Below are 27,500 nucleotides of genomic sequence, written 5' to 3' on the forward strand. Positions count from 1 at the left end.
TCAGCTGATGGACAAGTGTGTAAACAAGAGGTCCATTTGGGCTGAGAGACCTCATAAGCCCCATTTGATTCAATTTGGAGTCCATCGGTGTATATATGCTAGAGATCTGCAGGCAAAAGGCAAGCAATATATAGAGTTAACATGAACGACAGCTCCAAACAAGCACCTGAGGTTATAGATGTCTTAATGAAAAGTTGACACAAATAACACCAAGAGATTCACCACTAAAGAATCTTCAAATTGCTTACTGTGGGATTGAAAATAAGATGCTTGAAAGAAAAGGAAGAGTTTATTAAATTTAAAATGATTAGTGTGGCCATAAGACCTAATGGCATGACTTAGGTTACCATGTTTGGGTCAGTAGAGCACGGGGGCTAAAAGAGACCACCACACTGTCATGTTAATCACAACCACAGTGCCACCTTTTTACCCTCACACACTCATGGATTTCCTCTCTGTAAACCTCAGCCCAGGAATTTATCTAAACTGTTTGACTGACCATTAAGGTGACTACTTCATATACCTAGTTTTAAAATGCATATAAACACACAGGAGGACACGGATCTGTTTCTTAAATGTCGTGACAAGCATGTCCTGTGTAGCCACAGGCAGCAGAGCACTACTGATGCACATATCCAGCTGAGTAAATCCATTCCAGAAATGTGGGCAAGAGGAAGACGCATCATGTTGGAGGCGCCACAAGAAACACTATTAATATGAAGATTGTGAGATTTGTTAGCCTTTTTTTTTTCTCAATTACACACCATCAAACGATACTTAAAAAAGCCTATATTGTAGGATTAACTAAAAATGCATTGTATCTGACGGGAAACGTTTAGACACCTACATCAACTTAATGCCCGTAAAAAAAGCGGCCCCCTTTCTCTTGCTGTTCCCTGTCTTCTAAGCGCGTCCTGGGCATGACCCTGCACAGGAAATCATTTCAGCCTGTTAAGCATCCTAGGTCGACCCCTCTTTGCCTCCCAGCTCTGGGCACAGACAGCGTGGCTAAAGGTGACCCTGCACTCTCACTGCAACACCCCGAATCCCTCAGGCTACAAAGTCCCACATCCTCTATAAGGCTGCCTGTCCTTCCAGGGGGACACCTCACATCCTCTCTAAACAACAATAAGGATTAGGGTGTGCTCATGCCGATGCAGCCAACTTCCATGTGAGAGCTGACCTTTAATAAGTCAACAATCAGTGCAACCTGCCAGATGAGTTGTAAGCTAGTAGTACATCTCCATACTTCATAAAGGATGACCCGTCTTTGTCTGGCACTCTGCCCTGAGGCCTTTCCTCTCACGTATATAGGGTGGCGATTCAACCTGAGGTTTGCATTAGAATAGGAGAAGGATAGCTAATTTAATTACCCGCCATGAATGCACAGAGATGATCCCATACGCAGGGCTGGGGATTCTCTCAGAGGCCTCCCTCACATCCTCCACTTCATATCTTGAAGCTGCAGAGCCAGCTGAGGCTGTGATTGACAGCTGCCGACCCCAAGGTCAGTCGGTTGGAGGGGTGCATTCTGGGAAGCGTAAGCCAGTTTGCTGAGGCTTTTTTTTCTAAGGGGACGGGGAAGTGGGGTTGCTGTCCTTTAGGTGACCTCTCATGAAGCGACACGGAACACGGCTGACGCTAACAGCACGTTGAGATCCGAAACAACGAGGATGAGCTGCATTGACCTGTGAGGACACAAAGAAGCATTATTGACATGCTCATAATTGCACCCAAATGCTATTTTCCACCCTGAAAGCAAACAATCGAGCATTTCAAACATGGCGAGCTTCAAAAGGCCTTGCTGCGTGTAAAAGCATAAACAAACTAACAATAATTTATTTTTTTCCAAGATTCTTTATTATCAAGTCACCATGTGTGCAGCACACACATAGCATTGGAATTCCTATCTTTGCTGTGTAATCACAATAGGCCTATAATATATAATACAACAATAAAATATAACTGTGCAAATAACACACAGTATAGAGAGCATTTTCAAATGTAAAAAAAAGGCATATGCATATTAAGTATGCCATGTAAATCTGTCTATATTTGAATAAGCCTATAGCTGCAGTTTCAGAAATGAGTAAATTAATTCTCATAAAATGGAAAACAAGCTATATAGTACAAAAAAAAAGCCATACTGTTGTTACCATGGTCTACTATTAAGCAGCGACACAACTAAATAGAAATCAGCCAACCATAATGTTTAAAAAAAACAAAAAACATGTGTGCTTATAGAGAGTGTATCGTTAGGTGTAACCAGAAAAGACAAGAAAGTTACGCAATAAATTAATTTCCAGGACCTGACGGGGCCTTGCTCGGCACGTTAGCCCAGAGAGAGACGTAAACACCGGCTTGGCAGAGAGACCAGTACCTCGTCCGTCCTAAAAAGGAGGCACCAGCCTCCTTTTTAGGCCTTGAATGAAGGACTACCCTCGCTCCTTACAATCACCAGGACTCCATAAACACCCCAATTAACAAAAAAGACGACTGCACACGCCGCAGTTGGAAAATAATAATTATGTTTTACTGAAAGATATACAAGCATGAACAGACAGAGTTAAGAGGTCCTGCCTAATGTAGTTGACCGTAAAAGAGCCTGTTTTTTTGGTCAAAGTTAAGCCCATATACAAACATCTAATTCGTTATTAATTTATTCAGTAGTAATGGATGTAAGTAATTTAAAACACAAACAGCCTAATTTAATTCACAATCACTAAAATATCTGTTGTTTATGTTTTTTTTTGTTTTATTCTTAAATTGTATTTCTGTAGCGGCCCCGTATCATGCCACCTAACATTAATAGGGAACATATATCTTTATTAATATTATCAATAGTATGAACAGCAAATAAAAAATAAACTATGAAAACCCATAAAAGTTTTTAAAAAATGCTTCGCCCGCAAATTAATTAATACTAGACACAGAGCTGCTTTGAACCATACAATTAATATTGGTGACAGATTTAAATTAATTTCCAGAATATTAATAACATCATTTACTGCAGTTATCAATTGGATTTGATCGAGGCGCGGCTCATATTAACGGCCTATGACGATTAGCTGCGTTCAAATACGCAAATGTGCATTTAATTTTTTTTACCGCAACCTTTTAAACACAGCTGACAGCATTTGGAAAAACAGGCTTTGTAAAATTATGTCAAATACGTTAATAGGTAGACACATTTTGTGCATTTATTTTATTACAAACGAACAACAATTTAGAATTAGGTTACAACCTTTGAATTTACTGTATATTTCGATTGTTTTTTTTTTGCATCAGTAAAACAATTGAAAATAGTTAAATGGCTGGTAAACGAATATGGAATATACTGAATTTAACATTTATTGTATTCTAACAAAACATGTATTGCATTATTAGTAGGTCTAATGATTAAAATGCTCGCAACTTTTTTTCTTTTGTATAAACACATGACTGAGGATTGCAGAGATTGCAAATATAAGGCCATGGCCTTATATTTGCAGGCATGCACACAATTCTCAAACTTATCATCACAAAAAGGGTCTCCTTCAATCTTTATCAATTAAGAGAAAGAGAAAATATCTGTCAAAATATTGTGAAAAATGTTAATGTAAATTAAACTCTCTCGATAGATAGATAGACAGACAGACAGACAGACAGACAGACAGACAGACAGACAGACAGACAGATAGAAAGATAGATAGATAGATAGATAGATAGATAGATAGATAGATAGATAGATAGATAGATAGATAGATAGATAGATAGATAGGATCCAATGTGATGCAGCTGTACAAGCCAAACGCTGCAGGATAGCATGCAGGGTCATCCTCCCTATAGCGGATGCTCAGCTTATCCTGCTACTGGTGCCCTGAGGGCCCGGGCACAGAGCACGACCCCCCCCCCCCCCCCCCCCCCCCCCCAAAAAAAAGCCACCCAGACTTTGGTCATAATGCCCCCCCTTCACCCATGGTTCCCTCCTGTTTTGTTTTGGCATTCCCTGAATGACACAGAGAGTGAATTTCATTCAGTTAATACTGTGGAGTTACTTGTGAGGTAAAACAAGCCTTTTTGTTTTGATATCTGCAAAATTCAAGTCCCTTGCACCTTATAAAGTCTCTTGACTCTTACACATGTGCGTGTACGACTGTCACATCTCTGCCGGGGTAATACCACAGAGCAGCAGAACGAATTAAACTGAGTGGAGTTCCATCAAGAAAGAACTTGTGAGAATTCTGCATGTTTATAAAGAGAAAAAGCAAACGACCTTGGGGGCTGGAATGGATGGATAGAAAATAAACTGTTTGGAATTACTCTGCACATCGAGCAATAGAAAGCAGCTGCAAAAATCCGAACATGCTCAAGCTGGCTTCATTAAAACATTCATCAGACATATTCTATACTTCATATGTGTGTAACATTGACGAAATGTGACGATAATTGCTGCAGCGTTCACTGAGGATTGGAACACTATTAAAGATCATTTGAAGACATGACACAGAAATATTTGCAGTTGGGTAGAGGTGTCTTAAGTGTGGCCTGGGGCCATTTGCTGTCTGCAGCTCGTTTTTTTTTATTAGATTGCGACATATTTTATACAGACAAAATTAAATACGGCCCATTATGTTACACAAAAAACAAAACAAAACTGTAAATGGCACAAATCCCTCCAAAAAAAGCAAACCGGTGCTTCTTGTATGGCCTTTAATGATTTTAGTGCATCCTGTCATGTTGATGCATCAAGATACACATGTCTGCTGTAGGATTAGTATGATTTACATTTGAAACGATACTAATAGTAAATTGGTTAAACAATGCTGGTGCTTCGAAGGTACTTTAACATTTTTTTTTAAATGCACATTGTAGGAGCCAGAAATGTGTAGGTCACATGGTGTGTTTGTGGGTGTGAATTCACAGAATGGCAGTATGTGTCACATGACATTAGAGGCGGGTATTATAAAAGGAGCGTTGTTACCAGCGTTTGCCGTGGTGAGAAGGGAAAGTTGAACTGGATGACCATCATTTTTGCTGATCGCTGTTAAACGCATATTGCACGTTTTATAGGAGACTTTGGCCGCTATTGAACGCTTTGTTGAGCACTATTGAAAGCTTTGGACACTTCAACTATGTGGGCTCTGTACCGAGGATGTCGTTGTGGCTTGTACAGCCCTTTGAGACACTTGTGATTTAGGGCTATATAAATAAACATTGATTGATTGATTGATTGAACTACATGCTGTCTAGACCAGTGTTTTTCAACATTTTCTGAGCCAAGGTACATTTTTTTCATTGAAAAAATCCCGAGGCACACCACCAGCAGAAAACATTAAAAAATGAAACTCAGCAGCTGATATTGACAATAAAAAGTTGTTCTCGCAATTGTTGGATATGAATTAAAACCATAACCAACCATGCATCACTATAGCTCTTTTCTCAAAGTAGGTGTACTGTCACGACCTGTCACATCATGCTGTGACTTATTTTGAGTTTTTTGGTGATTTCCTGTGTGTAGTGTTTTAGTTCTTGTCTTGCGCTGCTATTTTGGTGTTGATTGTCATGGCATGTACGGATGTACTTTGTGGACGCCGTCTGCTCCACACGCTGTAAGTCTTTGCTGTCGTCCAGCATTCTGTTTTTGTTTACTTTGCAGCCAGTTCAGTTTTAGCTTCGTTTTGCATAGCCATCCCTAAGCTTCAATGCCTTTTCTTGGCGGCACTCGCCTTTTGTTTATTTTTGATTTAAGCATTAGATACCTATTTACCTGCAAACCATTGTCGTCGTTCCCGACATCTACAAAGCAATTATCTACCTGCTGCCACCTACTGATATGGAAGAGTATTAAACGGTTACTCTGCCAAGCTGTAGACAGCACAGACACTCAACCACGGCACATTTGCGGATTCTAATTACTGGGTTGCAAAAAATATTTTTAACCCAATTAGGTGAAATTACATAATCTCCCACTGCACACCAAACAATATCTCATGATACACTAGTGTACCGCGGCACAGTGGTTGAAAAACACTGGTCTAGACAAACTAAGCAAGTCTCTTTTTACACATTCTACTACTTCATTCAATCATTTGCCACATTACATCCCGGAACTCTGTGTGTGCTTTACTGGCGAGAAAGAAAGCGCGTCAAACAAGTACTAAAACCAGCTCTTCACTTTCAAGCGATAGGCCGATTCAGAGTCGCGACACACATTTAGTTAAAAAAACCCAATGCCTTTTCATTTTTTAGGGAATTTTGCAACATTCAAGTTTAACAGACTAATCAAAATATGTTGATTACATTAATTATTATAGATAACTAAGTAATACATTCAAAAATAATACATAAAATCTACAAAAAAATTGTCATAATTACTGCAGCTATTCAGAACATATACGTACAAAAAACATCTTACTTACTTGGGATGTAATGTTTGATGCTCATAACTCTAGTTATCATAGTTGTTGGTGAATGCAACCTCGCTCGTGGTAGCCGCCATTGGTGCATAAAAGGGAAGTGTTGTATTTTTGTTGTGGCTACTGACTAGCTCTGAGGCGATAGCGGCCTTATGAGGGAGGCTGTTGGCGTGTTTTGGTCAGCAAAACATTTTAAAAAGAGACAGACTCTGTTTGCTTCTGTCAAAATGCGACATCGATAGCTATTAGGGGTGTGGGAAAAAATCGATTCGAACTCGAATCGCGATTCTCACGTTGTGCGATTCAGAATCGATTCTCATCTTTAAAAAATAATTTTTAATTTTAATTTTAATTTTAATTTTAATTTATTTATTTTGTTTTTATTAATCAATCCAACAAAACAATGCACAGCAATACCATAACAATGCAATCCAATTCCAAAACCAAACCCGACCCAGCAACACTCAGAACAGCAATAAACAGAGCAATTGAGAGGAGACACAAACACGACACAGAACAAACCAAAAGTAGTGAAATAAAAATGAATATTATCAACAACAGTATCAATATTAGTTACAATTTCAACATAGCAGTGATTAAAAATCCCTCATTGACATTATCATTAGACATTTATAAAAAAAAGAAAAAAAAGAACAATAGTGTCACAGTGGCTTACACTTGCATCGCATCTCATAAGCTTGACAACACACTGTGTCCAATATTTTTACAAAGATAAAATAAGTCATATTTTTGGCTCATTTAATAGTTAAAACAAATTTACATTATTGCAATCAGTTGATAAAACATTGTCCTTTACAATTATAAAAGCTTTTTACAAAAATCTACTACTCTGCTTGCATGTCAGCAGACTGGGGTAGATCCTGCTGAAATCCTATGTATTGAATGAATAGAGAATCGTTTTGAATCGGGAAAAAATCGTTTTTTTAATCGAGAATTGTGTTGAATTGAAAAAAAATCAATTATGAATCGAATCGTGACCCCAAGAATCGATATTGAATCGAATCATGGGACACCCAAAGATTAACAGCCCTAATAGCTATATTTCTTTTTTCAGTCTCGTTACTACCGTTCAAGGCCATTATGGAACTGGGTTTTGTTGATTTTTATTCATTCTCGCAAGCTTTGGTAATTTTCTAGTATATTGGATTCCTCAAAAAGGGGATTTGATTACCAATATAATTGTAATAACAATGGTGCTATAGAGAGGTAGTGGGTATTGGCTTTCATATATCAATATATGCCGATACTTCCCAGCACTTCATTACCTATACCGATATCAATTAATACTAATATTTATAATCCGGAGGCAAAACTTGGAAATAAATCCAGACCGGAGCTGGCAAACTTTTTGCGCTGTTTGATGAGGTCATCACTAGTGCACCAGTGAGGGTCACATGACATATGCCAAGCATTATCAATTAATTTTAGCAAAATCCAGGTATTACCTTAACCATTATCATTAAAAATCGATATGATCTGTCAAAAAATGCTTATGTCAATATTGTGGCTATCTGAGATCCCAAATTTAGAGTAAAGAAGACGAAACTAACAATTTCAAAGCTGAGATGAAGGATAATAATAATAATAATAATACCTGGGATTTATATAGCGCTTTTCTAAGTACCCAAAGTCGCTTTACATGTTAAAAACCCATCATTAATTCACACCTGGTGGTGGTAAGCTACTTTCGTAGCCACAGCTGCCCTGGGGTAGACTGACGGAAGCGTGGCTGCCAATTTGCGCCTACGGCCCCTCCGACCACCACCTATCATTCATTCAACATTCATTCACCGGTGTGAGCGGCACCGGGGGCAAGGGTGAAGTGTCCTGCCCAAGGTCACAACGGCATGGTAAGAGGCGGGGAGCGAACCTGCAACCCTCAGGTTTCTGACACAGGCACTCTACCCACTACGCCATGCCGCCCCCTAAGGATGTTTATTTTTTAGATTGATGTAAAAATGTGAAGAAAATCATAGGGGCTACCCACACCTTTCAATTGTTCTATATGCACTCAGTGGATGGAGCACTTATTGAGCTCCTGAACTGCGATTCCCCTGTCGAAGAGACCGTTTATGAGGAAATCGAGCATATATCTATCAATCTTGAGCCTGGCAGGGAACCCAGTCCCACCGCGATAAAAACAGCTATAGCCTAGATGAAAAATGGTAAAGCTCCAGGCGTAGATGGAATACCAGCAGAAGTATTCAAGTACGGAGGGACTGAGTTAGAGCCTTGCATCCACAAGCTCATCCTGCTCATCTGGGGAAAAAAGGAACCAGCGCTGGACCTACAAGTCGCGGATATTGTCAAAGTCTTCAAGAAAAGAGACAAATCAGAGTGTGGTAATTGCCGTGGCATCCCATTGCTTGCCATTGCTCGAGTATTAGCGAACCAACTTCATTCGCATTCTTTTCAGGAGTCGCCGTGTGGCTTTCGCACAAACAGAGGAACGACGGATACGATATTCACGGCTCAGCAACTACAAGAGCAACATCGTCCACTCTACATGACCTTTATCAACCTATCTAGGGCCTTTGACTCTGTCAACCGCAAAAACCTGTGGAGGATCCTAGACAATTATGGCCGCCCTGAAAAATGTGTCAACATTCTCAAACTTCTCCATGAATCAGAGTCAAAAAGTTTAGACACCCTTGATTTCATTCTTTAAAGAGCCCCACTAATATCTATTTCATAGTTCTAGACCTAAAAATGATGTCTTCAAGTTAAAGTTAAATCTCCCCACAGACATTGTATTTTTTTTAGGCTTGTTTTTCCAAAGAGTTTCAGCACATTTTGGAACACCCACTTTTAGCTCCAAAATTTGGGTGGGCCTGCATTAGCCTTCTGACGTCACTTACTATACAGAAAAGTGGAGGCAGTTTAATTTTGCTTAGTATGGGCCTGATTTACTAAGATCTAATTATCTTGTGCCAAACTGCGTGTTCAATCTATAAAATATTCTGTACTATTACTAGACGGGTTGTGTGCGATTTACTATCACTGCGTGTGCAATTAAAAAGTAGCACAAACTGCTTATTTAAATGAGAATTTTGTGTGTACTACCACTGAGACACTCATTTATTGCACATTCCTGTTATCATGCTGCTACCTGGGGCGTTTGGCTATGTTTTCAAACATGCAGGAGACATACCACTTTTTATGGCCATTTACAAGCAGTCGTGCCACTTGGCCACTATTGGCCACTATTTATTTTTATTATTTATTTTTATTTTTTTACAGCTGAAGGTGCGTTCATTGGAGAGAGGCTGCACTTACTTCTCTAAAGACGCAAAAATACATACGTAAAGGATTTTTTTTCATACAAGAAATATTTTAATATATATTCTATGTGAAAAAAACACACATAATTAAAAAAAATACTAAAGGACACAAAAATGCATCAATTAGATGTGTTCTAATCAGCCCCTTAAGTCCTCTATAGCAGCTATCAAATTATCAAAGGATGTTGCTAAATAAACGATGTGTCTAATACTTTTTAATTCTGACGGTCCAAAATGACACACACATCGTCTGTCTGTGCTGCACGAGCACTGATCCTGCAGCTGTGTGTGCACATCCTTTTCGCACGTGCTAAATAAAACCCAAAATAGTGCTCGCAAAACGGTGATGAGTTGATAAATCACATTGTGCGTGCTAGATAATCATATTTGCATATTCTCCTCTTAGTATTGTGGGTGTTTTGATGATCAGCATATAATGTGCATATTAATGAAGACAGAGATGGATTGCACACCTTTTTCTGCTCACTTGACACATTCCACTTTGCACACGTTTGGTATACCAGCCTTGTGTGTGCTATAAGGTTTGCACACGTTTTAGTACATGCAAACCTTTAGTAAATTTAGGCCCTATGTGATTTGGTAGAATCGTCTTCCTGAATTACATTATTTTTGCACATATTTTGAAATAATTATGAAATATGTCTACCAGATGCATTGTTGCAGGTTGAATCAATACAAATAAAAAAGGGGTCAGCCTGCATACCTTTTTAAATAATGGCTGTGGAAAGTATGGATTTCTTTAGTCAAATTGACTTACGCAAAATGGGACGGACCAAAAGAGAGGAGTGTAATTTGCAGCAATCATTTTAATGATTCTGACTTCAGACGAAAGGTTTTGGGCAGAATTTGTATGGATTTTTGTTTTTTAATTACTCAAGCCCTAATGGGATCCCAAAAATCAGCAGCACCCTCAAGGGGAGAAAAACTAAGTCCGAACCTGCAGAAAAACCAAGAAAGTAAAGCAGACCCAATACTCGAAAAAGAAAGAAAAAGAGGGTTAGCCACCAGTATTCTATTTTGTGTCCTCTTCTACTGATGTTTTCCTTAATTAAGATGGTTGAGGAAATGCTAAAAGAGCATGAGGAGACAGGCTATGGTGTCTTCGGAAGGGGATATTTCTTTTTTTGCTCATAATTGTCACGAATGGTAAAACTGGTGGACCCAAATGCAGAAAAGACAAACAGGATTAAAGTTCAAGGGTTATTATTAATAAAACCAGAGGGAAAGGAGGGAGCTCGTAGTCTTTGGATTTGCAGTCCAAGAGAGCACACTGAGGCTAGCGGGCCGAGGCTGGCGGGCCGAGGCTGGCGGGTTGAGGCTGGCGGGCTGAGGCTAGCAGGCTGAGGCTAGCAGGTTGAGGCAGGCACACACGGCAGGTAGGGAACTGAAGGCAGAGGGAAAAAACAGGGGTAGAATGAGGAGCCAAAAAACACAAAAATGGCAGATCGCAAGATATCCAAAAGTGCTAGAATACAAGAACAAACGAGCGAGAAGCGTTACCACATGTAGAAAGGTGAACGATCTGGTGATCGCGCCGAGTGAAGTCCAAACATTTGAAGGCTGCAGGTGATGAGTTGATGGCAGGCAGGTGAGTGATTAGGTTGCTGGGATCAGCTGTGCCAGGCTGAGAGCTGGAGCCACGCCTACGCCCAAAACTCGCCCACTCTCCCAAAGACAAACACAGAGACAAACAGACACAGACAGAGACTGTGACAATAATGTTAACCATAACAGTTTTTAAGTAATCTTTGACCAGGGCAACAAAAACATGCTGATCAAAATAATAGTTTTACATGCTTTTATTCACAATGTCTAAGCAGGTAAATGGACTCCAGTTCTGTAGATGCGGGCAACAAGCGGGAGTGGCATTTAGAGTCTGGCGAGGGAGAGAGGGCGTTCCAAATGACATTTATGGGAAATAACTGGCAAATGCATTTTCAGGAGCAAAAATGACAATATACAATGTTGGTCATCTGGACTCTATAGGTGCTTTCACAGCCTGAGAACATTGATGGATGTGCAAATGTGCACCCATATTATGTATCTAGCCGTGCTCATGAATGTGAATGTGTGGCATGAGTAATATTTCATGCTAGATTCAATGATAAATATAGAAATAAAATCTCTGGAAACAAGTCTAATTTGTTATTTTAACATGAATATGTAACAGCAAGCTAATTCTGCCACCGCCCTCATCCGCTGAACACATACCAAACATATGACGTTCATGGATGATGGACCTCAAAAAAAAGAGAAATAAACAACAAATCCATTGTTAAATGAAAGAGTTAAGTAGCTGAAGCAGTTACCTGACATCAAACATGATGGACAGAAGGAACTATGTTATCATAAAGAAACAGTGGGGTTAGTGGGGACACTCTAACCCCTAGTGGTTAGAGTGTCCGCCCTGAGATCGGTAGGTTGTGAGTTCAAACCCCGGCCGAGTCATACCAAAGATGATAAAAATGGGACCCATTACCTCCCTGCTTGGCACTCAGCATCAAGGGTTGGAATTGGGGGTTAAATCACCAAAAATGATTCCCGGGTGCGGCCACCGCTGCTGCCCACTGCTCCCCTCACCTCCCAGGGGGTGAACAAGGGGATGGGTCAAATGCAGAAGACAAATTTCACCACACCTGGTGTGTGTGTGACAATCATTGGTACTTTAACTTCAACTTTAACTTTAAACATTGTTACGTCATAATGTATGCCAGACCACTCTGATTTTCTCCCTTTGAGGTTGAAAAAAAGAGTTCTAAACTCCTGATGAAACTTTAACATGTAAGGTTAGTAAGGCCAATGTAGCGAGCAGTGGCCATAGTTCAGTAACACCATTCACTTACAAGGAAAATACCACTTTTACTCCTTCTAGAATCTGCATGATCATTCTTCATCAGATCCACTTTGCCGAGGACTAGACAAACACTGGATCATATTGCCTGGGCCAGAACAAGACAGTTTAATATTCCCACACTCAGTTTCAAATGTTATTGCCATGACTATTTAAGGCCTTTTTAACACAAACCAGTTTAGCAAAAGTTGTTGTTGATGGAATCCCATAAACACTTAAACTATCAATTTCATGGCCTTCGTAGAGCAACGGGTGTTTGTCAGTGCTCGTTTGGACAAATGCCGGTGAGTGGAAGTGATCACTATGCCCTTGATTTGAAAACCTGACTGTGAACTCCAGAAGGCGAGTCACCCCCCAGACGGCTTCCCCCTTGGGCCATAGCCATAGCCTGGGGACCAATCACCCCGACTGCCCTCGCTGTCTCTCTCTCTTTTTTCTCCTTGTCTTTCACTGCCTGTCTCTTGCAACCATCTCTGTGGGTTCTCCATGCTCTCCGCGCTCTCTTGACTTGATGCTTTCAAGAGCTCCCTGTGTCACCAGACTGATTAAAATAAACACCCGGCCTATTTTGATATCTAATCCAATTGTGCTCTTTTTCTTCTCACCGGCCCTGGAGCACGCAGAGTATTAGGTGTCCTGAGAGACAGTGTCCCCCCTACCATCTCCTCCATTCCTGCCCCTCTGTGACTGATCTTAGATTTCAAACACTAAGGACAAGCACATATGGTGGGCAAAGTGAAAGTCTTCATAACACCCCCCAGCTCTCATGTGTAAACACATTTTTTTTTAGTATCTGGAATCTACAGTATATATTCTTATGTTTACAACCGAAATGCAAAAAGACAAATACGTTTTACATAAATGCCAACTCTGGCTGGGGACTGGGGAGTGCTTATCGACAGAAGACTGTTGTTTATTGTTTTATTAACAAGGGCACATGTTGGTCTCTCCAGGTCAGGGCTTTACCTTTGACCTAAGAAAGAAGACAAGAGAGCTGCTGCTTTCATGTGTAAAATGAAGACAGTGTGGGTTTAACAAAGTAATAAGTATTTCGTGAATGTGCACTTATTGGGAGAAAGAACCAGGAGGTGTCAGAGTAAAAGCTACAGGATTTTGCCTTTGCATGATTGATTTGAAATAAAACCATCCATATGTGGTTGAAATGTACACTGTAAAAAAAAATATGGAGATTTATTTTTCACAGTAAAATACTGCAATCAAAATTTACTGTAACATTACTGTAACAACACAACAAATACATGTAATAATTACAATGTCCTTATATTTCACAGCAATTAACTGTTATTTCACGGTAAAATACAGAAATGATTGTCCTACTGTAAATTCAAACTGATTTGTCTCAGAGAATACGTGGCACACTCTTCTTGTACAGCAAGTAGCGGTATGCTGTTAAACCGAGAGATTAATCTACTACAAAATTACAATTGTGAAGTTACAGCATTTAGTTCTAACAATGATGTAATTAACCGTAAAATCACAGCTCTGTAGTTACAGTAAATTGTTGTAAAAATATTTCACAATAAATTACTGGAAAGGATACTGTAAAAGTAATGCAAGTATTATCCAGTAATTTGCCGTGAATTTAAATGATAAATGGGTTATACTTGTATAGCGCTTTTCTACCTTCAAGGTACTCAAAGCGCTTTGACAGTATTTCCACATTCACCCATTCACACACACACTGATGGCGGGAGCTGCCATGCAAGGCGCTAACCAGCAGCCATCAGGAGCAAGGGTGAAGTGTCTTGCCCAAGGACACAACGGACATGACTAGGATGGTAGAAGGTGGGGATTGAACCCCAGTAACCAGCAACCCTCCGATTGCTGGCACGGCCACTCTACCAACTTCGCCACGCCGCACCTATTTACATTGACATTTTCTTTCACAGCGTTGACTATTAGCTTTGATCAGGAATTGGAAAACTACAGTACATTGTATTTGCCATTTTTGACATGGAAAATATTCACACTGGTGTCCTTATAACAGCTCTCCTCAAATGTGTTTTGAGATAAGAGCTGTCTCTCAGCTATTTTATATGCTGTAAAGTACCAGTAAAATGGGAAAACAAGTTGACTTTATATGCTTAACTGTCTTTCATTGTATCCAATAATCCATCTGCAATTGTATTTCCAAAACGCAAAGTATGTAAAAACTCATTGGGTTGAGTTCTTTTCTTACCCTGATGTGGGATCTGAGCCGAGGATGTCGTTGTGGCTTGTGCAGCCCTTTGAGACACTTGTGATTAAGGGCTGTATAAATAAACTTTGATTAATTGATTGATGATTGAAATACCGTCTAAACTTCACAAAATGCCACAATTTCAGACGGCCATTGGCAATTTCCGTCGATTCGTGGTGGGATGACGTCAAGATAGGAACGCTTCTGCACTCTGACCATATCAGCATATTAGTCATACTGGAAATATGACCGACAAAGTCTGCATTATTTGCATTGTTGTTGATGGGGAAGGGATCTGTGGTTCCTACCTCTATGTCACGGTCGGATCACGTGACTGGCTTGCTCATTAACTCTCAAAATGACTCAGGAATCTCTGTGAGATTTTTGATATTTTGATCATATCTATTTATTCACAAACTTTGTAAATCAGTGTCATAAATCAGATATATATGGTAATAGCTTCAAAATAGAGGCAACTTGTTTTTCCATTCTACTGGTACTTTAAGTTGCTATCAAAAATTTGAGTAACAAGCATCCCTGCCATTAGTTGGTGTAGGAAATGTCACAGTGAACCGGTAATATCCGACCAAAACTTCTAGGCCAGTGTTTTTAAAGATTCTGAGAATCCTCTCAGAGAGCTTCTAACTTAAACTAAAAATTCTTAGCAAAGAATCTTAGTTTAGGATTGATTCCACAACATTCTCACTGAACTCGTAACAAGAAATGGACAAAAACTCAATGAAGAGGTGCAGTTGACCCCGTTGCTCAGTACGAGTCATCTTCTTTAAAGCTGTGATTGGTTAATCCTAAACATTTGATAAAAATATTTTTTTGGAGATAATGGACAAAAGATTAACCTCAAATCGTTGAACTTAACCATGGAATCTAATCGAATGAAGACTGTGTAATTGTAAATAATATTTACATAAAACCATTTGAATCTATACCATCCTTGCCCAGGCACACCCTCCCAGTGTTGGAGTATAAATATTTGGGGTTTTGGCACCAGCCGCTAGACTAGATCTGACCAATCTAAGTCTAAGACTAGATCTAACCAATGTGCATGAACTGATGAAGCCTACTTGATGAGAGGTGAAATGTCTTCGAAGACAAACCAAACAGTTTAGTTGTGATCGATTGAATGCCCTGAGAATACAATGATCTGGATGAATGAGAACATCCATAGATATTTTACATAAAATATCTATGAATAGTAAACTACACTTTAAAATTATCCTACAAAATGTGTGACAACTTGCACAGTATTCACATAGTGACAGTTATATTTATTAGCTCATATTAGTTGTCCTGCTGGTAATGTTTGCATTTTTCAACTTTCAACATTTCAACTCAATTTGGTATATACGAGGGTAAAATGGCTCAGCTTTCATCAATGTCTGTGATTGCTGACCGGCCTATAGGAAGCAGTGTTGGCTAGCTTTGATTTGGGGTGGTATTGCATCGTGGCGTTCGGTTGGAGCAGCAAGTGCATCCTTATGGAGAGCAACCACAAACTTGATTCCTGCATGATACAATCTGTAGCATTTCATTAATTAACTCTCATCCAGTGTTTGGAGAATAGCTCTCCTGCCTCTTCCGTCCTCCACTTTAAACTTTAGTGCTTAGGAGTTCCCTAAGCACTAAAGTTTAAAGTCGTCTACCCGGCTCTTAACAGATCTCACCTTAGGAGGGCTCTTAAGAGGTAGGATTCTTTAGGAATAGCTTTGATCTTTACTAGGATCTACTCTTTACCTTTAGGGGAAATTCTAGGAAAACATCATAATTCTAAGAATTTTCATAGATTCGGGGCACTAGGAGAAACTCTTTGCGCTAAGAAACTTTAGGAATACAGCCCCTGGTCTTACTAGCTAGCATTAGCCTATAGCTAGAAATGTACATACCTTTTTTCCAATCATGGTAAGGAAAAAGTGAGTGTGAAGGACATTGCTGAGAAAAAGAAGTAGAGGATTTTCATTGAATAAAAGAAATAAATCTCCAAAAACATGACAGAGCGTGTTGTCACTGTCAGTCTGCACGCCAGCAAAGTATGTTATAATAATACCTAAACGGTGGACATTTATCCATTAAAATATGAAAAGCTGCGGTTGGTGTGTTTGACAGAGAAGCAGCTGGAAGGAGATACCATAGAAGCCCACTCTCCGAGGTAAATGCTATACATTATTATTACATTACTTCATAAAACTACTGTAGTTATTGTACTACATTCTTTTGTAATGCTTTTTATACAATATTTATCATATAAAAGTTTGGTTTCTTTTTAAAAGACATGTAACGAGTTAAAATAGTGCTGCATATGCAGGCAATATTACCACATACTAGCAAAATAAAGACAATCCTGCAATGTTAGAGTGGAGTTCAACTTTGTAAATTCAGTGGAATTCAAATATTTTAACATGTCAGTCATACAAGTAAAACACAAATAGCTCATCTCTGCTTTCGTTTTGTTAAAATAGCTCTAATAGGAATTCAAGTGGCACCCATATGGAGCCAAACACTGCCAGTAAGTTTTGGTATTGGAAGAAAAACTAGTAGAAAACGTATAACGTAAAAAAAAAGGTGCCAGAAAGTTTAAACTGCAAAAGAAAAATTATAATCTGAAAATAAAACCTGTCACATTTAGAACAAACTATAACAGTCGGTTGTATCTGAATATTGACATTTGTAAAAACAAATCATTAGACAAAAAAGAGCCACAAAATAGTTGTTTTTTCATTTCTGTGTTTAATTTTCAATTCAACATTTAACAATGTCACCATTTGTTTCAGTTTCAATACGCCTTTTTTTTTAACATGGCAAATTTTACTTAACCCTTAACACCAACATGTAGTTAACGGGCTGGCAAAGATGTCGCCCTCTAGTGGTAGGTTCTATTATGTCAATAATAAAACGTATTATTTACCATTTGCCAATATTTACAATTGTATTTGCAGAATTTGTTCTAGTTCTTAGAGCTATTTACTTATGTGTAGTCATTGACTTTACATCATAATTTTAATTTTAGCATGGATAATTACATTTTGTCCATAAACATGTTAAAATTGAGAAAATAACTATTAAAACAAGATATTTTATACTCATATTTCCCCACATAGAAAATTGTGTTTAAAGATTCTGCAACATCCCAAGGATGCTTAATTTAAGAATTGCAAGTTGAATATTTTTTTGTTTTTAAAATAAAATACCTATTTCTATCTTAAAAGTAAAAAAATGGTAAAATGGTAAATGGTTGTACTTGTATAGCGCTTTTCTACCCCTTTTTTTAAGGAGCCCAAAGCGCTTTGACAGTATTTCCACATTCACCCATTCACACACACATTCACACACTGATGGCGGGAGCTGCCATGCAAGGCGCTAACCAGGACACATCAGGAGCAAGGGTGAAGTGTCTTGCCCAAGGACACAACGGACATGACTAGGATGGTAGAAGGTGGGGATTGAACCAGTAACCCTCAGATTGCTGGCACAGCCACTCTCCCAACTTCGCCACGCCGTCCTGCCAGTTATGTAAACATCTTATTTTATAATGTCTTATCAAGTAAAATTAATTAACCACATGCACGAACAGATATATATTTTTCCTAAAATCAAGATCAAATCATCTTTTTTTTCTTATATTTTGTCAGCTCTTTTTTGTAGTGTAATGTTAGTGATATGAAAGAGGGAAATACATTATTGTACTAAAATATAATACAGTATATACTATATATATATATATATATATATATATATATATATATATATATATATATATATATATATATATATATATATATATATATATATATATATATATATATATATATATATATTAGGGCTGTGAATCTTTGGGTGTCCCATGATTCGATTCAATATCGATTCTTGGGGTCACGATTCGATTCAAAATCGATTTTTTTTTTTCAATTCAACACGATTCTCGTTTCAAAAACGATATTTCCCGATTCAAAACGATTCTCTATTCATTTCAGCAGGATCTACCCCAGTCTGCTGACTTGCAAGCAGAGTAGTAGATTTTTGTAAAAAGCTTTTATAATTGTAAAGGACAATGTTTTATCAACTGATTGCAATAATGTAAATTTGTTTTAACTATTAAATTAACCAAAGATATGACTTATTTTATCTTTGTGAAAATATTGGACACAGTGTGTTGTCAAGCTTATGAGATGCGATGCAAGTGTTAGCCACTGTGACACTTGTTCTTTATTTTTATTTTTATAAATGTCTAATGATAATGTCAATGAGGGATTTTTAATCACTGATATGTTGAAATTGTAACTAATATTGATACTGTTGTTGATAATATTCATTTTTGTTTCACTACTTTTGGTTTATTCTGTGTCGTGTTTGTGTCTCCTCTCAATTGCAGTTTATTGCAGTTCTGAGTGTTGCTGGGTCGGGTTTGGTTTTGGAATTGGATTGCATTTTTATGGTGTTGCTGTGTATTGTTTTGTTGGATTGATTAATTTAAAAAAAAGTAAAAAAATAAAAAAAATAAAAAAATTAATAAATAAAAAAAAGACACACAAAAAAAAAAATCGATTTTTTAAAAATGAGAATCGATTCTGAATCGCACAACGTGAGAATCGCAATTCGAATTCGAATCGATTTTTCCCCACACCCCTAATTATATATATATATATATACAGTAAATATAATTAATACTTTTTAATTACAGCCATAACACTCATGTATTTGACTAAATCATGGTGAATTACTACTTACATGTGCCTATAATTTTTACCCTATACCATTAACAGCAAAGGGTTCCTTATTTTAACCCAATTTCCTGCTGTCTTTTATGACTGTTATGTCTTAAACTCACACACTTCTCTTGCTTGATCATTTCAAATGCCTGCCATTTAATACAATAGACAATGATCTCTGTAAATGTATGTGTTTCAGCCCACAGAACTGCTGATATATTAGAAAACACTGCAAAAAAAGACATCAGCTCCAATCCCCCGTCATTGTGATCGATAATGAAACAGGGTGTGAAGGCGATGACATTAAATCAGGGAAAATGATGTGGGGGAGGAGAAGAGAATAAGACACACATAAATAATGGCAGCCACCAAGCGGCAGTGCAGACCGGGTCATATGTCTCCAGTGAAGGGAGGGAGGTGGTAATGTGTCTAGTAGTGGAGCTGTAAGTCATCCTGGCTCAGTATAAAGTGGTTTTATTCTTTACTGAGGCTGCACGCTTTGTCTCTGCATGAAGATAAGAAAACATTTCAGCTCCCATCAGTCATATTGTAGCATAACACTATTTTCCTCAGACTCACATATGCTGAAGTCTACAGTAAGTCAATGTTGATGTGTCCACTTTTGATATAGTTTCATGATATATTACTTAGCATTTAAAGGCCTACTGAAATGAATTTTTTTTATTTAAACGGGGATAGCAGATCTATTCTATGTGTTATACTTGATCATTTCGCGATATTGCCATATTTTTGCTGAAAGGATTTAGTATAGAACAACGACGATAAAGATTGCAACTTTTGGTATCTGATTAAAAAAAGGCTTGCCCCTACCGGAAGTAGCGTGACGTAGTCAGTTGAACATATACGCAAAGTTCCCTATTGTTTACAATGATGGCCGCATGAAGTGAGAGAGATTCGGACCGAGAAAGCGACAATTTCCCCATTAATTTGAGCGAGGATGAAAGATTTGTGGATGAGTAAAGTGCAAGTGAAGGACTAGTGGGGAGTTGAAGCTATTCAGATAGGGAAGATGCTGTGAGAGCCGGGGGTGACCTGATATTCAGCTGGGAATGACTACAACAGTAAATAAACACAAGACATATATATACTCTATTAGCCACAACACAACCAGGCTTATATTTATTATGCCACAAATTAATCCTGCATAAAAACACCTGCGTGTTTGTTACGCTAGCTCCTAGCTCCTCTGCTAGCTCCTAGCTCCATAGAACACGCCAATACAATTCAAACACCTGATCAACACACACAATCACTCAGCCCAAAAGACCGTTCACCTAACCCAAGGTTCATAAAGCTTATATATTTTAAAAAATTACGTACGTGACGCGCACATACGGTCAAGCTATCAAATGTTTAGCAGCCAAGGCTGCATACTCACGGTACCTGATATTCAGCTGGGAATGACTACAACAGTAAATAAACACAAGACATATATATACTCTATTAGCCACAACACAACCAGGCTTATATTTAATATGCCACAAATTAATCCTGCATAAAAACACCTGCGTGTTTGTTATGCTAGCTCCTAGCTCCTATGCTAGCTCCTAGCTCCATAGAACACGCCAATACAATTCAAACACCTGATCAACACACACAATCACTCAGCCCAAAAGACCGTTCACCTAACCCAAGGTTCATAAAGCTTATATATTTAAAAAAAGTTACGTACATACGCAAAAAAAAGTTGCGCACATACGGTCAAGCGATCAAATGTTTAGAAGCCAAAGCTGCATACTCACAGTAGCACGTCTGCGTCTTTGTCATCCAAATCAAAGTAATCCTGGTAAGAGTCTGTGTTGTCCCAGTTCTCTACAGGCGTCTGTGTATCGAAGTCAAAAGTCCTCCTGGTTAGAGTCTCTGTTATCCGAGTTCTTCCATCTTGACTGCATCTTTCGGGAATGTAAACAAAGAAGCGCGGGCTGTGTAGTTGTTGCTGACTACGTTCGAAAAATACGTCCATTTCGCACCGACAACTTTCTTCTTTGCTTGCTCAGCTTCCTTCTCCATAATGCAATGAACATGATTGCAACAGATTCACGAACACAGATGTCCAGAATACTGTGGAATTATGAAATGAAAACAGAGCTTTTTCGTATTGGCTTCAATGTGGAAGGCATACCCGTGTTCGCCGGGCTACGTCACGCGCATACGTCATCCTCAGAGGCGTTTCGAACCGGAAGTTTAGCGGCAAATTTAAAATGTCACCTTATAAGTTAACCCGGCCGTATTGGCATGTGTTATAATGTTAAGATTTCATCATTGATATATAAACTATCAGACTGCGTGGTCGGTAGTAGTGGGTTTCAGTAGGCCTTTAATGTAGAGTGTAGTGTGTTTCTTATGGCATGTTGTCATTATGAAATGCACAGATTTGCCCTCATCTTACCAACGTGCAGGCAAGGCACAATACGTTGTCTTGTTTTGTGTGTTGGTGGCTTATGCAACAATTTATTTTCTTCATAAACCAAGAAAATAAAAAAGGGCCTAACTCCCAATAGTAAAATAGCTGTGAATCCAGATAGTGATCCAAGTCACCCTCAAAATGTAATCATTTGTACCTTATCCCATGAAAGATATTTGCTAAAGTTTAATGAAAATGTGCCCGTACCTTTTTTTGTAGCATCTTTAAACCTCATGAAGTTGCTTGTCAGTTATCCACTGTTTGTCTCTGTGGGTGGAGGTGGGAACATCACATACACACACACATAGAAGTAAAGGCTCATGACGTAAACGTTCAAATATTGTGGTCCTAAACAAGACTTTTGTATGTGACCACATTTTTGTCTTTACTAACATTTATAAGTTGATAATCAAATTGAATCCTCCAAGGCTCCAAAAGTCAACTGTTACTGAAAATATAAACAATGAAAATGTAAGTTGACTTAGACAATACTTGCCCCCCGCCCCATAGTGGCTGCGGCCCTAAACAACCTGACTGATTGTTTATGCCAGGAGTCTGTTTTTTTTATTTAAACTGTTGCAGAATGGAATTTGTGTTGTGCTCTGTGTAACGATGTTCTTGGAAGTTGTTAAAACAGGACATTTCAATCATTTACAAAATTAAACTGTGTTTAATAATGTATTAATGATAAATAAGTGTAAATTGAATATAATGTAAAAGTGTATGCATTTTGTGCACATTGTATATAATAACACATTGTGGTAAAAATAGCAACATGTCTCAACATTGGCAAGTCAAGTGATACTCTATTTAGAAAAGAGGAAAAACCTATTACATAGATATTATTTTGATGAGGCCCGAGGGGAATGAGCGGTAGAAAATGGATGGATGGATGGATCCAGGTAAAGCTGCAGAAGCAGGATGTAGCTGACTAATTCGGTAATCTAAATGATGCTTAATCGTCATACTGTAGGCAATATGTATCCATAAAGGTGTTCTATTTGTGGCAGAAGTACATTCAAATTTATTGAGCTTGGCATATCTGCAAACATAAAAAAAAAAACAAGGTCTAATTTGTGCTATCCCAATGTGTTGTGTTTTCTTGCCAAAAAAACAACCCCACCGTGCATGTACTGTGGTGTTTTGGTCACAACTCCCCTGCTGCAGCCCAGATGGCAGTGAAGCCCTCCCGCCACAGCAAAGGTCTGAGCAGCCTGCCTTGACAGGCGGAGAGGAGACGCTAGGGAGAAGGGAAGATTACAGCACCATGTTCATCATAACACAAGCCATGGGTGCAAATAGGGGAAACTGGCAAATCAATAGATGATATTGGCAGACTTAAGTGAAAATCACACCTTTTTTGTATGACACAAACATGCACAAAGTTTGCTTACTTTATTGTTTTTTTATATATATATATTAAGTCAGTTCATTGCATGTTCAGGACGTGCTGTGCAAAATCATGGAGATTAGGATGCAAGTTTGATTCTTGGCAAATGTCATAGTGCCTTCAAGCAAAGCACGGAATTTGCAAAGCCAATTCCATGTGTGTGAAGTATATTTCATATATCAAAATGTCATAGGAGTAATAATTGACTGCAGTGCATTCAGTTATTATGTATATAAACCAGGCTACCCAGTAGAGGGTGCAACAATATCATGTTGTAGTTGCTGCAGACAGACAGAATTGAGAAACATTTCTATCAGATGACATACTGTCTGACGAGGAAGAAATGCAAATATGATACATTTTAATAAAACATTCGTATGTCAAAACTAAAACATGTTTATACTTTTAAAATTGACAACACAATGCATGCAAATTACAGACTGAGTTATCAGAAGCAGTGAGACTTGAGTCGTCCTTCTGACTGTTATGAGCAGTGGCCTTTAAATCACTCAAGTCAATTAGATGTTCAGCCATGAATAAGCAAGCACACGGCATAGATTTTCTTATGGCTTAGCAGGAGGGAGTATTTTCTGCATTCCTGATGAGATATGTTTATATTTTAGTTGTACAGAAGGAACGAGACGGCACAGACAGCCGGGATGTAGTTAGCTGTAGGTTTTATTTATATATATATTGTATATAAAAAATAAAAATATAAATCAACAAGGGAAATGGGGTGTAAAGAATCCAAAGTGTGTGTGTGTGAGACTATGTGCGGGGATTAGCTGTCGAGTGTTACCGGTAGTGTTGAGAGAGACGGAGGATCAAGAGGGACAAGGCAGAGCTCGGAGGTCCGTGAGCAGACAGGAAGTCGGGGGCTATAGCGAAGCGTAGAAGGTCTGTGTCCAAGCAGGAGGTCGAGATCCAAGAGGCAGTCAGGGAAGCAGAGGGAACCCGGGGGGAACAAGACGCACTGCTCGTAACACGGGAACGGGGGGAGGCTGCTGGATCAACAGGGACACGCGAGACAATCAACACGGAGGGAGAGAAGCACAGAGAGAAAGACTTGCATAGAGCTTGCTAGGTTCGGCTTACTGTACAGGACAGGTCGCTACGTTCTGGCACGGTATAGCAGGTTGTGCAGGCTTAAGAAGGCAGGTCTGATCATCAGCTTCAGGTGTGCTGATTGCTGATTGATTGCAGCCACCGGCTGCAGGAGATAAGCGCCCGGGGGCGTGTCCCGAGGCGCGCTCCGTGGGGCTCACTGAGGTCTGCCCAGCGGCATGCGCTTGCGCCGTGACAGTATTTTTTGTGACATAGAAGCATTAGAAGCCATGTTAATCTGACAAATGCAACTGCTCAGCCATCCTTGTGTCTATTGCACACACCCATAGCACAATGCAGAGGATCTAATACCTATCATCTACAGATGCAGTTATTATGGCAACAACAACAAACATCCATCCTGCAGCATATACTGTCTGCATGCATGCACGCTCTGCCTCTTGAAGCTCCGTGGTGTCCTCCTGGCCTGAGCCTCTGTGGATTAGTCACTGTGAGGTGGCTAAGAGGTGTCGCATACACTGTCTGAGATGGACTTTCACTGACTGGGCGTGGGAGGTGTGTAAGTGCATCATGTAGCTCATACATATCTGTCTGTAGCTCTCAGATATAACACAAGTTCATTATTTGGCTTGTTTTGTAATAAGCTATACATTCCAGCTAATAATTTGCCAAACATGAAGGAAAATAATCAGTTTATTATGGAATTTAAATGAAGATGTTACCATGCCAATATAGAAGGTATTTTATGTATTATGATAGACAAAGGTCTTGGGACATTTGTGCTAATTGATTAGTCAATCTAGGTTGTGCAAGACCTAAATCGTATTGTAAGAACATTGACCTCAACCCAATTAAACACCCTCTCTAAGGTCCAACAACAGTGAACACTAACTGATTATTTTTGTTGAATTAAAAGAAAAAAAAGAGTCATATTGCCTACACCAGGGATAAACTGTATGTTTTGAAGGCCTTATTTCCGGGCGGCTGCACTTCTCCCGTTACGATCAGTCATAGTTTGTCTATTCCCATAGTTACAGAGCGTTCTGCTATTTTTAAGAACCTTCTGCAGAAAAGCTGGTCAAAGACAGTACTCTAGTGCAGTGGTTCTCAACCTTTTTTCAGTGATGTACCCCCTGTGAAAATGTTTTTGATTCAAGTACCCCCTAATCAGAGCAAAGCATTTTTGGTTGAAAAAAAATGAGATAAAGAAGTAAAATACAGCACTATGTCATCAGTTTCTGATTTATTAAATTGTATAACAGTGCAAAATATTGCTCATTTGTTGTGGTCTTTCTTGAACTATTTGGAAAAAAAGATATAAAAATAACTAAAAACTTGTTGAAAAATAAACAAGTGATTCAATTATAAATAAAGATTTCTACACATAGAAGTAATCATCAACTTAAAGTGCCCTCTTTGGGGATTGTAATAGAGATCCATCTGGATTCATGAACTTAATTCTAAACATTTCTTCACAAAAAAAGAAATCTTTAACATCAATATTTATGGAACAAGTCCACAAAAAAATCTAGCTGTCAACACTGAATATTGCATTGTTGCATTTCTTTTCACAGTTCTTTTTGACAGACATTTAAAAAAAATCTCACGTACCCCTTGGCATACCTTCAAGTACCCCCAGGGGTACGCATACCCCCATTTGAGAACCACTGCTCTAGTGTTTTTAAGAATCAGCTTCGAAACACAATTTTTTTAACCGAACTCACGGGCCATAAGTTGATGAAGAAGAGAGGACCTAGAATAGAATTTTGAGGAACACTACTAATATACCTGCAGAAGATGAACAAATGACTACTGACTGCATCTGAAGTAAACAAGGTAAAGCAACTCAACAATGTGTAACTGCCAAGAAGGAGAGTACTTAAAGGGGTGCCTTGAGAAACGCCTCAGTTATGTAAATCGCAAGTGTGGACCTCAGTGTCCTATGTTTGCTAGCAAGGTTAAAATGTCAATGTGTTTACAGTGGTCCAACTTCCTCTATACAACAGTAGTGTTAGGGTCTTGGTCAAAGTGTTGACCCCAGGATGCAGAGACGGGAGGCAAGGTTGAATTACAAAAAGGAAAAAAAAATATTAGTCAAGAAAGGGATAACAAAAGGTGATGGGGCAGAAGCGCACACCATGTAACACAGACAAAAACAGGTTCCTCAGTGAAAGTCCAACAAAGAATCCTCCATACCTCAGGGAGGCTAGGAAGTAAACACAAAGAGGTTAGGGATTTCAGGACTAAGGAGCGACAACGTACCAGGACTGGCAAGGTGACGCAGGTGCATGAACGTGAGGAGTTCAGGAGACAATAACCGGCAGGGCCAAGCTGTCAGTGACGAGCCTCAATACTAGCGGGCTAATTAGTAGCAGGTGTGCCTCAAGGTCCGCCCCTCGCCGAGGACGAATGAACTGAAGACATAGGTGCAGACATCACAACAAAGGAGAAGGCAGGATAATGATAAAACACAACAAGTAGCACTCAAATGTTTCCAGGAATTTGCTGGAAAATTGTTTGTGTAGCAACATTTGGACTGAACTTGGGGGCCAATATGGTATGAATTTGGCCCCCAGCTGCCAATTGAAAATCCCTGGCCTACACGCTTTTGTGAATAATGTAGGGGAAAAAATAAATACAAAAATGAATAATGTAGGGAGCCTGTGGCAAACAGTGCAGGGCAAACTAAGCCCATATTTTACTTCAAGTAGTTGTTATCAGCTGGCGTCCTAATACTTTAAGAATGATGGATGAAGAAATGCAAATTTTTCTGTTTGCGTATCTTTTTTTTTCTGCTTTTGAGCAGCAGGGTTCGGAATATCCATCTGCTAAACTGTGAGGCAGAATGAAAAAGGAGGAGCTGACATCATTAAACTCACATGGATGAGAATATAACTCGCTGCATTAAACCTCAACATCAACACAATTTGTTGACATGAACCCTCAGAGGTGCCATTTTACTTACTTAAAAACAAAACAAAAAACAGTAGCACAAGCAGCTCCAAGCTTGCGTCGCAGATTCTACACAGAATAGAATGAATAGTGAGGCGATAATCCTGCTCACAGGACACATTGTCTTGATCTATTTAGAGCAGCCCCCCCACACACACACTACTAAACATACATA

General features: G+C 38.9%; 1 protein-coding gene and 1 long non-coding RNA gene across 4 annotated transcripts in view; both read right to left on the reverse strand.

The window, feature by feature from the left end:
* The window catches only part of alx3 (ALX homeobox 3), a 12,057-nt gene extending 9,491 nt beyond the window's left edge, over positions 1-2,566 (reverse strand). For 2 of the 3 annotated variants that reach the window (XM_062052216.1, XM_062052213.1), the window contains exons 1-3: positions 2,310-2,566; positions 1,374-1,688; positions 1-106 (exon numbers count right to left, since the gene is read on the reverse strand). The exon at positions 1-106 is cut by the window's left edge and continues 76 nt beyond it. The gene's annotated coding sequence lies outside the window, so the exon portion shown is untranslated. The remainder of the gene's footprint in view (positions 107-1,373; positions 1,689-2,309) is intronic. The other variant, XM_062052214.1, reaches the window with a different exon arrangement.
* A 16,956-nt stretch (positions 2,567-19,522) lies between these two features.
* LOC133653169 (uncharacterized) lies at positions 19,523-23,135 on the reverse strand. The gene is made up of 3 exons (XR_009826676.1): positions 23,042-23,135; positions 22,126-22,185; positions 19,523-19,998 (listed from the first exon to the last, which is right to left on the reverse strand). It is a non-coding gene; the product is annotated as an uncharacterized LOC133653169 (long non-coding RNA).
* Between the last annotated feature and the right edge of the window lie 4,365 nt (positions 23,136-27,500).

The sequence above is a fragment of the Entelurus aequoreus genome, linkage group LG07 (assembly GCF_033978785.1).
Source record: "Entelurus aequoreus isolate RoL-2023_Sb linkage group LG07, RoL_Eaeq_v1.1, whole genome shotgun sequence".
Taxonomy (NCBI): Eukaryota; Metazoa; Chordata; class Actinopteri; order Syngnathiformes; family Syngnathidae; genus Entelurus; species Entelurus aequoreus.